This window comes from Chiloscyllium punctatum, chromosome 14 (assembly GCF_047496795.1).
Source record: "Chiloscyllium punctatum isolate Juve2018m chromosome 14, sChiPun1.3, whole genome shotgun sequence".
In the NCBI taxonomy this organism is placed as follows: Eukaryota; Metazoa; Chordata; class Chondrichthyes; order Orectolobiformes; family Hemiscylliidae; genus Chiloscyllium; species Chiloscyllium punctatum.
This window is the reverse complement of record NC_092752.1, coordinates 8383589-8397668: the sequence shown is the minus strand read 5'-3', so window position 1 is coordinate 8397668 and position 14080 is coordinate 8383589.

Here is a 14080-nt window from a genome sequence, read left to right as displayed (position 1 = left end):
TGGAATTGCCTCCCTAATGGCATTGTGGGTCAACCCACTGCAGGTGGACTGCAGCGGTTCAAGAAACAGCTCACCACCACCTTCTCAAGGGCAATTAGGGATGGACAATAAATACTGGTCAGACAGCAACAACTACATCCTGTGAATGAATAAAAAACAACACCAGTCCAACTTAGTAAGCCAACTGACCCCGCTCACATATAAATGTATCAGTAAATAAATCATTCATTATGTATTTATTCACTCACAGGATGAGGTACCATTGGCTAGGCCAACATTCATTGCCCATCCCAGAGGGCAGTTAAGAGTCAACCACAATGCTATGGGTGTGGAGTCACATGTAATCCAAAGCAGGAAAGGATGGCAGTTTCCTTCACTAAAGTACATAGTAAAGTAAATGAGTTTATCCTAAAAATTAGCAATGGATTGATGGTTACCATTAGGCTGTTAATTCCAGACTTTTATTGAATTCAAATTCAACCATCTACTGTGGCAGGATTTGAATCTGAGTTTCCCTAGATTAACAGTCCAGCAATAATACCACGAGGGCATCACCCAATATATACATACTTGGCAATGGATTATCCACTCTCTAATATATCAGCAGCAGGCGTCCTTGGTTCTTTTCACCAGTAGGTTTCACCACAATTCACTTGCAACACCAGAAAATAGCCTGGATATTGCACATTATACATGTGGCCAGTCAATGCCTAGATTGTTAAAATTCCACTTAAAACACATATAAGTTTGGAGCAATGCAATGGAATGTTTTGACTGTAGTCAGGAAACATTGGAACATATTGGGTTTTGGCCTTTGTTTCTTTCAAAAACAGTCATCTGAAACCAACTTTTCAGTAACCATATATTCAAATTTCTCCTTTTGTTTTTGTCCTCCCCTGATATTACCTGTCACAGCAAGAGACCTGCAGAAGGAGTCCATGTCAAACAGATTTGCCTCTTTCAGCTGGCTGCTGAGGTTTCTCCAAACTTCCTTTTCTAACATTGATCCAAAAATATTCTGTTCATAACATCTGAGCAATGTAGTTAATGCAGTTAATTCCATTGAAATGGTCATTGTGTTTCCTACACCACAATCATGATTAGGCATCCATTCACCAAAATAACCCAAGGCTGGAAAAATGCTTTGCAACACCCGAAAGTTGCATGCGATATGAAATAAATAAATGCAAGAATTTCTGTTTGCTTATTTACTGTGGGTATTTGGAATGAAGTAGCAAATAGTGAATAGGATTAAGATTCTATGTTAGTAGTGATGACGTTTTTATTTCTTTATTCTTTTATGGGACTTGGGAATCACAGTCAAGGCCAGCATTTGTTGTAAGTCCCTATCTGCCCCTGAAATGAGTGACTTACTTGGACATGTCAAAAGGCTGTGAAAAGTCAACAGTATTGCCTGCAACGGGAGTTACCGTAGATCAGACTGGGTAAGGATGGCAGTATTTCTTCCCTAAAGGACATCAGTGAACCAGATGGATTTTTATGGCAATTGATGATAGTTGTCATGATCGCATTACTGAAATTAGCTTTCTATTCCAGATTTATTAATAGAATTTAAATTCCACCAGCAGCTATTCTGGGATTTGAACCTGTGTTTTCAGAGCATTAGCCTGAGTTTCTGAGTTACTAGTTCATGACATTACCTGTTATGGGGATTAATAGAGCAGAGAATTGAATTTCAAGGGAATGACCATGAAGGTGAAGTTGCAGTAATTTGGTGAATTGCTGCGTTGCACCTTGGTAGGTGGAATACACATTGCCATTGTTGTGCATCAGTAGTGAAGGGAGTGAACATTGAAGAGGTGGATGGGATGATGGGTAGTTGTAAACTCTTAATATTCTCTTCATAGCTTATTTTTCAACTTATCAGCAAATGTGGCAACCATACATTCATTCCCTTAGTCCAAGTCATTTGTTTAGTTATGTAAATAATTGAGTCCTCAACATTGATCCCAATGGTTCGGCACTAATTATGGCTTGCCAACCCAAAGGTGACCCATTGTTCCCTGCTCTCAGTTTCCCGTTAGCTAAACAAATCCCATTCCATGATATTTTGAGATCTTATCATGTGTAGTTAATGTGGCACTTGCTTTTGGGCAATCCATGTACAGCACTGTTATAGGTTTCCCTTTGTCTACATTATATGGTGCTTCTTCAATGAAATATAATAACTTACACAAGAATGATTTCTGATTCGCAATACCACGCAGACTCGGCCTAATTGTATTAAGACTTTTCAAGCACTTTGCAATTGGGCGGCACAGTGGTTAGCACTGCTGCCTCAACAGCACCAGGGTCCCAGGTTCAATTCCAGCCTCAGGCAACTGTCTGTGTGGAGTTTGCACATTCTCCTTGTGTCTGCATGGGTTTCCTCCTACAGTCCAAAGGTGTGCAGGTTAGGTGACTTGGTCATGCTAAATTGCCCATAGAGCTAGGTGCATTCGTCAGGGGGAGTGGGTCTGGGTGGGTTGCTCTTCGGAGGGTCGGTGTGGACTAGTTGGGCCGAAGGGCCTGTTTCCACACTGTAGGGAATCTAATAGAGCCTTGCATTTTCCTTATGAAAGATATTAAGCAAATTGTCCTGTACTTTCCTGCTTTCATTCTCTCTCCTTTATGGAACAGAGGAATTATATTTTCTATTTTCCAATTCTGAATATGTAGTTTACTTGTTAACCATTTTTGCCAATTGTTTAAAGCTCATAACTTACTCGAAATAAAAAAGTTATTTCTGATTTCATTAAAAAAGCCTGGAAGATTTTTATTTTATTCTGGATAGTAGTGCAAAACAGAGACAAACTGACCCTTTTGGTGATTCAGTAAAACATTCACACTTTTTTTTATTCATAGAATCCCTACAGTGTGGAAACAGGCCATATGGCCCAACAAGTCCACACGAACCCTCTGCTGAAAAATGTGTTGCTGGAAAAGCGCACCAGGTCAGGCAGCATCCAAGAAGCAGGAGAATCGACGTTTCAGGCATAAGCCCTTCTTCAGGAAACCCTCTGAACCCTAACCCTCTGAAGAGAATCCCACCCATCCTCAGTCCCCTACCCTAATACGCTATACTTACCCCTGACTAATGCATCTAACCTACACATCCCGGAATACTATGAGCAATTTAGCACAGCCCATTCACCTAAACTGCACATCTTTGGATTGATATGGTTAATGGAGTAATGGGGCTTGATTACCAGTGGATGTCACCTGTCAAAGTCACAATAAACTATCTGGCTTTCCCTTATTCTCTAGTTTCTCACTCCATAATACTCATTTCGTCATTCTTTACCAAGTTTTAAAATCTCTCCAAATTTCTGACCTGCCACTAACCTTTGAAGAATTGCATGCTGTTTTTTTCAATTCAGTAATATCTTTACGTTCAGCCTGGAGGTATCCTTCTCTGAAAAAGATACTTTCATTATCACTGCACTGTATCATTGCTGAGTGTTAGAAAGTATCTCCACTGAACCTACCATTTACCTAATTTCCTGGTTCACTTTATCCAATTCTGTCTTCATGCCTTTGTTTAAGCTAAAGTTAAACACACTCTCCTCTTCCTCAATCTAAATGTAAAATTCAATCATCTAATAATCCTTGCTACCTAAAGGCTCATTTACAATGAGGCCATTAATTAATCCTACCTCATTGTACATCCCGTCTCTTCATCTGTCCTACCTGTCCATCTTCCTTTCCACAAATCTGCTCCACCCGCCCCACTGACCTATCACCATCACATCCCCCGCATCCACTTACTGCCTTTCCAGCTACCTCCCCTTGGCCCCACCCGCACCCTCCCATTGATCTCTCAGCCCCCTTCCCCCCCTACATTCCTGATGAAGGGCTTATGCCCAAAACATTGACTCTCCTGCTCCTCAGATGCTGCCTGATGGGCTGGGCTTTTCCAGCACCACACCTTTTAACTCCAACCCTCCAGCATCTGCAGTCCTCACTTTCTCCCAATGTACATTACCACGTCTAGAATATTCTGGGTCTAGGTGGCTCTAAAATACGCTGCGCTAGGAAACTGTCCTGAAAACATTTTATGAATCATACTTCAGACTGCTTTTACTGGTCTGATTCAATCAAATTCTGGTCAACCTTCTGTAAGAAGGATGGGCTTAAACTTGAGAGTGCAGAAAAGATTTACAGAAATATTGCCAGGACTATATGGTTTGAGCTATAAGGAAAGGCTGAGTAGGCTGTTTTTTTTTCTCCTGGACTGTTGGAGGCAGACGGGTACCTTTATGAGGATTATAAAATCAGGAGGGGCATAGAGAGGGTAAATAGCAAAGGTCTTTCTCCTCAAGTTGGGACGTCTCAAACTAAAGGTTTAAGGTTAGAGGGGAATGATTTAAAAAGGACCTGAGGGGAAACTTTTTCACGTAGATGGCAATCCGTGTATGGAATGAGTTGCCAGAGGACGTAGTAGAGGCTGGTACAATTACAACATGTAAAAGGAATCTGGTTGGGTACATGAATAGGAAGAGTTTAGAGGGATATGAGCCAAATGCTGGCAAATGGGATTAGGTCAGATGGAATGTCCAGTCAGTTTGGATGAGTTGGACCAAAGGGTCTGTTTCTGTGTTGTATAACTCTATGACTCAATCTATGATTAATCCATCCATGCTTTATGCAGCACCTTTCTCTAATATACATGCTCTTGCAGCATTGTTCTAGCCAAGACCCCTATAAACTATTACCGCAATCGACTTCTTACTTTATAAGTGGCTATCTCTACCCAAAGTGATAAAACATCTTACTCCTTTGTGCTAAGATTATTGCTCATGATTGTACTAATTCCATTTTTTAACTAGTCAATTGTTCTGCATGACCCCCCTCTTCACTTGCCAACCCTTGCCTCGCAATTTTATTTCTCTCTGTGAGCAAAGTCCGACAGAACCTAACTACAGCTTTGCATTGCCTTAGTGGGAAAATGTGAATTGATTTTATTTTTTATTCATTCACAGGATTTGGATGTCACTGAGTAGGTCAGCATTTATTACACATCACTAATAGCCCAGTGGACAATTAAGAATCAACCACACTGCTGTGGGTCTGGAGTCACGTGTAAGCCAGACCAGGTAAAGATGGCGGTTTCTTTCTCTTAGGGACATTAGTGAATCAGGTTGGGTTTTTTTCTCAACAATAGTTTCAATTTCATCATAAGATTTTTAATTTAAGCTTTGCTGCTGAATTCAAATTCCACCATGATTGATTCTCCAAAATATTAGCTGGGTCTCTGGATTAATAGTCTAGCAATAATACCACTAAACTGCCCCTTGTTGAAATGCTTAAAGTTTCGCTTTTCAGAAGAACATGTTCACCAACAACTTATTTTTACATATTGATTGATCAGTTGTTTGATTAATTTGATTTATTGTCATGTGTACTCAAGTACAAGAGTACAGGGGTGCAGTCTTTAAGGAGAAAGTGAGGACTGCAGATGCTGGAGATCAGAGCTGAAAATGTGTTGCTGGAAAAGCGCAGCAGGTCAGGCAGCATCCAAGGAACAGGAGAATCAACGTTTCAGGCATAAGCCCTTCTTCAGGAATGAGGAAAGTGTGGAAGTCTCCCACCACAAGGGATGAACTCAGGAGTGCAGAGAAAGGTGTGTACTAGAGTCATAGAGATGTACAGTACAGAAACAGACCCTTCGGTCCAACTCGTCCATGCTTACCAGATATCCTAACCTAATCTAGTCCCATTTGCCAACACTTGGCTCATGTCCTCTAAACCCATCCTATTCATATACCCATCCAGATGCTTTTTAAATGCTGCAATTATACCAGCCTCCACCACCTCCTCTGGCAGCTCATTCCATACAAGTACCACCCTCTGCGTGAAAAAGCTGCCCCTTAGGTCCCTTTTAAATCTTTCCCCTCTCACCCTCAACCTATGGCCTCTAGTTCTGGACTCCCCCACCCCAGAGAAAAGTCGTTGTCTATTTATCCTATCCATGGCCCTCATGATTCTTAAAACCTCTCTGAGGTCACCGCTCAGCCTCCGACGCTCCGGGGAAAACAGCCCCAAGATTCAACACTGACATTTTTTACAAACACATCAACTCCCACAGCTGCCTGGATTACACCTCCTCCCACTCTACCTCCTGCAAAAATGCTATCCTGTATTCCCAATTCCTCCGCCTCTGCCACATCTGCTCCCAGGAGGACCAGTTCCACCACAGAACACATCAGATGGCCTCCCTCTTTAAAGACCGTAATTTCCCCTCCCACGTGGTTGAAGATGCCCTCCAATGCATCTCATCCATATCCTGCACCTCCACCCTCGAACTGCACCACTCCAAGCGCAACAAGAACAGAACCCCCCTGGTTCTCACCTTTCACCCCACCAACCTCCATATAAATCACATCATCCACCACCTACAAATGGACCCCACCACCAGGGATATATTTCCCATCCCCACCCCTATCCACTTTCCGCAAAGACCGTTCCTTCCGTGACTACCTGGTCAGGTCCACGCCCCCAAACAACCCACCCTCCCCTCCTGGCACCTTTCCCTGCCACCACAGGAATTGTAAAACCTACGCCAACATCTCCCCCCTCACCTCTGTCCAAGGCCCCAAAGGAGTCTTCCACATCCAAAGTGTCACCTGCACTTCCACACATGTCATTTATTATATCTGTTGCTCCCAATGCAGTCTCATCTACATTGGGGAGACTGGATGACATCTTGCAGAGTGCTTTGGAGAACATCTCCGGGACACCCGCACCAATCAACCCCACCGCCCCGTTCTGAAGATTTCAACTCCCCCTTCCCACTCTGCCAAGGGCCACCTCCATTGCCAGTCCCTCAGCACCCGACGCCTGGAGGAAGAACGCCTCATCTTCCGCCTGGGAACCCTTCAACCCCAAGGCATCAATGTGGACTTCACTAGTTTCCTCATTTCACCTCCCCCTATTTTACCCCAGTTCCAACCTTCCAGCTCAGCACTGTCCCCATGACCTGTCCCACCTGTCAATCTTCCTTCCCACCTATTCGCTCCATCCTCCTCTCTGACCGATCACCTTCACCCCCACTTCATCCACCTATTCCACTCTCAGCTACCTTTTCCCCAGCCCCACCCCCCCTCCCATTTATCTCTCCACCCCTGAGACTCCCAGCCTCTTTCCTGATGAAGGGCTTTTGCCCGAAACGTCAATTCTCCTGCTCCTCGGATGCTGCTGTGCTTTTTCAGCACCACACACTTTCGACTCTGATCTCCAGCATCTGCAGTCCTCACTTTCTCCTGGAAAACAGCCTCAGCCTATTCAGCCTTTCCCTTGCAACATCCTTGTAAATGTACTGTTAGGTACAAGTACCTAGATACAGAATCTTAAGAACAGGTTTGAAAGAAAGAACAAAATTAAAAGTGAAACATTACAGTAATTATAGTACAGTGTCACCTTCTTAGTTTTAAGTAGAAAATAAAGAAATAAAGCTGAAAGTTCAAACATTACAATCTTTCTGAAGTGCCAGGGTGGGACCACACTTCGAGGAATCATCTTGAGACCAGACATCCACACTGAGGCCACACCGGGCCAAGACATCGACACACACCACTGAAAGACGACCATGCCAGGCCAAGAAACCGCCACACTGGACCACTGAGAGATCACCATGCCAGGCTGAGAGACCGTCACGCTAGGACCCTGAGAGATTATCATGCCAAGCTGAGAGACTTCCGCACAGGGCCTGAAGTTTAGACTATCCTTGTTTGGTCCTTGGCATTTTACAGCTGTAAAATGATGATGTATTCATGACAATTGTTCCGTTCACATAGGTAATGAAAACAACCAACCCAGACACTTTATCCTTTCCATTTCCAGCAAAAGAAATATTGACTGTCGACACATCCATGGTGTTACACAGGTAGTTAGTCTCATTTACAGCTCAGAAGGAAATCATTCAACCCATCACATCCATGCTGGCTCTCTGCAGAGTAATTCATTCAGTCCCATTCCCCCCCACTTTTCCCCTCGAGCCCTGCAAGCTTATTTCCCTCAAATGCTTATCCATTATTCTATGGAAGCTGTTGACTGTCTCTGTTTCTACACCCTTTGTAACCAGCGGGTTCTACGTTACGGTCACTCATTGTATAAAAAAGCTCTTCCAAACAATCCCCCTGCACCTCTTGCCCAAAGACTCAAATTTGTGTTTCCTAATCCTTGTACAATCAGTCAATATCCTATGATTAACTCAAAAACCACATTTTCCCTTGCTCCATAGATACTTCCTTATAGATATACATGAGACAACAGCATTTCAAAATGTTGTGACATCCATCAGGCTACTCCCAAAAGTTAATACCCATCAATGGCTCACATCTTCAATTACTTCTTTAATTCCCCTTTACGTTTTCCTATATTATTTGCCTCCGCCACCTTCAATATGTGACAAGTCTCCCTGAAAATTAACAGTCATATTGTCAAGTACAGTATTTCAAACCTCATCTCAAAAACCATGGGAACGTACCAAGTCGTATGAAACATAAACTAATAGGAGTTCAGAAAGCTCCCCTACACAGATCTTTTGTTCCTGTTCTGGTTCCTGCTGAAATTGTAACTCCGTATCACCAATTATGTAATTAATGTTAGAATAGACCAGGCAAATCTATGAAGTAATAGGCAGACCCCACAAGTCAATACTACAAAGTAACGTGCTGAGTTGTTTATGAAAGCCTAATGGCCAAATATATTTTATAGTTCTAAAGTAAAATGCTATTATGTGTTGTGACTATTTTTCTAGTTTTTGAAAGATCTTTTTCTTATTATTTTGAAGTTGGAAGTAAATGATTTGCTATTAGTTTGGTGTAACTTTTCTCAGATGTTTCTGAAACAATCACTTCTGAAGATAAACTTTTGACAAGAAAGTTAAATGTTTATTTCACAGAATCTCTACAACATGGAAGAAGGCCATTCAGCCCATCGAGTTCACACCAATCCTCAGAAGAGCATCCAACTCAGACACCCTTTCCTCGTATCCTATCCCTATAACCCTGCGTTTCCCGTGGCCAACCTACCTAGCCTGCACATCCCTGAACACTATGGGCAATTTAACAAGGCCAATCCATCCAACCTGCTTTTGGACTGTGGGAGGAAACTACAGCACCCAGATGAAACCCACATCGGCACAGGGAGAATGTGCAAATTCCATATGACTCGAATCAAACCCAGGTCCCTGGTGTTGTGAGACAGCAGTGCTAAGCCCTGAGCCACCATGCCACCCATCAACTTTGGTCAAAGTTTTGCAATGGAGTATTTGAGGTAATTTCATTGCCGCTGTACATGGTGACCACTTTTAACATATCAATGTCTGATGTAGTTCGCACAGTTGTAACACCAAAGGTCAGAGTGTGAACGTTTGAGCTTTTGTCTTGATTCGTCAGCAATGGTCTCAATTTAAACTCAGGATGGACATTGGGTGATCAAGTCAACTGTTGCTGAAATCAAAGTTCTTTGAATGTTTAAACTTCAGGGCCTGAGTTAAAATTGGGCTTATTGCCTAAGAAAGATTCAGTCAGCTTTAGCTGATGTCTTAACCATCTGCTTGGGGGAACAAGTTAATCTCATGAGCAGAGGGAATCCCAGGATCCTCAAGGTAGGCATTTTGGCAATTTTCACCTCTTGGGTGGGGATAAAATTTTCTCTCTCCCCACTTACCCGAATGCATAATATTATAGGAGAAAGTGAGGACTGTGGATGCTGCAGATCAGAGTCGAAAAGTGTGGCGCTGGAAAAGTACAGCAGGTCAGACAGTATCTCAGGAGGAGGAGAGTCGACGATGAAGGGCTTATGCCCAAAATGCTGATTCTCCTTCGCCTTGGATGTTGCCTGATCTGCTGTGCTTTTCCAGCATCACACTTTCTGACATGTAATATTATAGGCCTTTCAACGGCTAACCGTTAAATGTAATTGATCAATATTGCCATCCATAATCAAGTGCTACATATTTCTTGACTGTTCCCTCAGCTTTAAAGATTGTTTTATGATTGATATCCACATATAGCTGAGCTGAAATAACCCATGATATGTGTGTATATTGAAGACCAGAGCTGTTTCTAGATTATTATTAACTGAATGTTTCAACACACATGTGCAGATTCTGAGGAAAGGGTTATTTGAAATGCAACAAGCCTTTCCCTTTTAGGTACTTTTGTTAAGGTAAATAAAATCATAAAATTCTACAGTGCTTGGTAAGGCTATTCAGTCCATTGAGTTTGCCTTGGTTCTTTCAAAAAGCAAACCGTTAAACCCAATTTCCAGTTCCTTTCTCACATTCTGATTCCCTTTCAACTGCTTATCCAAATCTCTTTTGAATCTCATTCCAGAATCCTAGTCTGCCCAAATCCTAACTACTTGTTCCTAAAAATGTTCTCTATGATGTGACCTCTACTTATTTTGGCAATCATCTTAAATTTGTGCCTTCTGGTATCTGACCCTTCAGTCAACGGAAATAATTTCTCTTTATTCTCTAACTGATCAAAGTATTTTACAATTTCCTCCAATACCTTCTTAGATGTAATAAAAACCGAAAGAACTGTGGATGCTGCAGATGCTGATGATCTGAGGAAGGGTCACTCGACCTGAAACATTAACTCTAATTTCTCTTCACAGATGCTGCCAGACCTGCTGACCTTTTCCGGCAATTTCTATTTTTGCCACCTTCTTGACTTCTTTGCTCTAAGGAGAACGACCCCAGTCTCTCCAGTCTCCCTAAAACATAAAGCTAGTTTCCGTGATGGTGCCACAAAACTACCATCAATTATCATAAAATCCCATCTGGTTCATTAATGTCCTTTAGGGAACAAACCTGCCGGCTTTATCCATTTTGGCCCCCATGTGCCTCCAGACTCACAGTAAAGTAGTTCACTCTTAACTGCCCACTGAAATGGGCAAAGAAGCAACTCAGTTCTAGGGCAATTAGGGATGGGAAACAGGTGCTGGCCTTGCCACTGACGCCCACACTCCATGAAAGAATAAAGAACATTACTCTAATCCATCATTCTTGCAGCCATTGCAGTAATCTCTTCTGTCACCTCTCCAAAGACTTCACATCCTTCCCGAACTGTAAGAATAAGGTGCATAAATCCATCTGGGACCAAACTAATGTTTTTTGTTCATAAAACTCGAGGATAACATTCTGGCTTTCTAAGCCCAGGATAGATTGAAGAACAAGCCAGATAAATACATAAGATAGAAAGCGATGGAAGGAAATTTTGGATGGGATAAAATATGGGGGAGGCAGATTTGGAGAAGAGGCACAGACAGGTTAAAATATAGAAAAGTAACTAAGCTGAAGATGTAAATGTTTCGCTCTCAAACTACTAATTATTTCTTTGAATATTTGTGACATACCATTTCAACCAATCTGATTGTATTTCCTCTTCTTGTGAAAGAAATTGAACTAACGTTTCCAATACCAATTTTGCCATATTTTTTTCTCAAAAGGCCACACTTCAGGAAATCTTGTTAAAACATCCTTGAAACAGATTTCCACTTTTATATTTACGCTAAGGGTCCTACATAATCTATTCAGATTCTGCTCAATAGTTCTTTGAAAGTTGTTATCAGAATTAAGGGTGCAGGTGTAATTGATAATTGGGGTGTATGCAATATATGGCACATTTAACCATGTCTTTACACAATCCTGGACAATAAAAGTTATTATTAATATTTTTATTATTATTTTAGCCTGCATTTTCCTAAAGCCTCAGTAACCTGCCATTGGACATTTTTGAGCCTCTTGCAAAATACTGTCACAATACTCAGACAGAACTATCATTCCACAAACTGCTGCTCACTGCTCATTGACTTATTTTTAGGATGTTCTTCATTATTGTATTAACACTTTATCCTCCAAATATTAATGACACTCAGTTGTTAGCCCTGAATCAATTTCTGAGGAGGCTGTTTGATATTCCTCTTTAAACTTAGGATCCATTTGTTGCATTTCTATTAAAGAAGATGGGCTATCTCATTGCATCTAACTTCCCCTTTTTTAGTTACATTTTCAAAAATGATGTCCAATATTTGAATTTTCACATCATTTCCCTTCAGTCCAGATTCTTCCTGTCTAATTCAAAGGGGCTGAGTTATAGTCACGACACAGTTAGGAGAATGTCCAGGATATTCCTTCTGTAGCATCTGTTTCTTTCACTTCCACTGTTATTCCATTCCCCTCAGTGAGGTTAATACTTTAGAACTAGCCAGGCCATTCCCCAAACGAAAATCAATTTCTTTTATAGAAATTTGTCATATTACTTGACTTACTGCATCATTCTTTACTCCAAATCTATACAATGAAGCCAGTTTTGAACCTCTATATGTACCTTCAAATAATAATTTCCTTCATTAGTCCCTCTGGAAGAATAGATAATTAAATCAGCCAGCATCAGCAACTGACTTGTTCCACTATCTCTCACTACCTTTATTGGTTTGTGTCCCTGATCAGAAAAACAAGGACATTACTCTCCCTGCAGAGTTCAGAACCAACAATTGTCTGATTCTCTTTCGTAATAATTGAGAAAGAATTTTCTTGATTGTACTGCGACATTTTCCCTTGCCTATCTTTCACCTGTACTACTACCACAATTGTAACTTCCATTTTCTTTCCTGATAGAGCTTTCTGGTATGCTGCCCTTCATAGCAACAGGCTTGGAGTGCAAGAGCAGGGGATGTCTTGCTGCAATTATACAGGGCCTTAGTGAGACCACCACTGGAATATTGTGTGCAGTTTTAGTATTCTTATCTGAGGAATGATAAAGAGGTGTGGTGAAGATATACCAGACAGATTCCTGGAATAGGGGAATTGAAATATGAAAAGAAGTTGAACTGGATAGGATAATATTCAGATGAATGAATGAGAAATTTCCTGAAATTATAATATGAGTAGACAGGGTAGATTCAGGAAGGACGTTCCTGATGGCAGGAGTCAGAACCAGGGATCTTAATCTCAGATATGGGGAAACCATTTATGACTGAGATAACGAGAAATTTCTTTGCTCAGAAGATGGTAAGCATGTGGAATTCTCTACTACAAAAAGACCATAACGTTGTATGATTTCAAGAAGGAGTTGGATATACCATGTGAGGCTAAAGGAATCAAAGGATATGGGGGAAAAGCAGGAACAGGCTATTGAGCTGGATGATCAACCATGACCATACTGAATGGCAGAGCAGGTTGAAAGATCCAAATAGCCTCCTCTGAATGCATTGATTGTAAATAGGTCAGCCAAATGGAACTCACAGAACATGAGTTCCCTGACTAGGACGGTTAGCCTGGTCCAATGAGAAAGCCCTGGCTGACAAATTAAAAAGAGGAGTGTCAGACATTCTGACACACTGAGAACTGGCTCTGAGGGAGCTGGACCAATGTCAAGGAATTTCCTCCTGTACATAAGGGATGACTTGTTCATGCGATACTGGAGTTATTTCATCCCTGCTCCTATATTTACTGTTTCTATTCCTACTACATGATCTCCCATTTAACTTGTAGCAATTAGCTACAATGTACCAAGTTCTGTTACAATCAAAGAGTTATACATGTTATGTTGAGCCTTATTAACATCCTGCCACTGGTGACTGGGAATTCTGCATCCGTCTTTTCAGCCTCCAGTGTAATTAAGGGGAAGTTTTGCCACTGCTTGGAAAGTGATCTGGACATTTCCTCTCAAGAAGTGGGACTGGCTACCATGGTTCTTGTTGGGATGAGCAACATAGAATTCCATCTTACATTTCTAACTTTTCTCAGTTCTGATGAAAACTTACAGCTTGAAACATTATCTCTGTTTTCTCTCCACAGATGCTGTTAGGACTGCTGAGTACTTCCAAAATCATTTCTTTATACTTCAGTATTCCAGCATTCATCATATTTTGCTTTTACAGCATGAATGTACCATTCACTAAATATCTGTTATTCTATAGAATTTTTGTAATAAATTATTTCAAGGTATTGCAATAGTCATGGTGAAATCTGATCATCAAAATCCTTATTTTGTGTAGTTGGAGAGTGTACATATTGTTACAAAAAGGCAAGGAAGGGTGAATTAGACATTTTCTGTTTCAA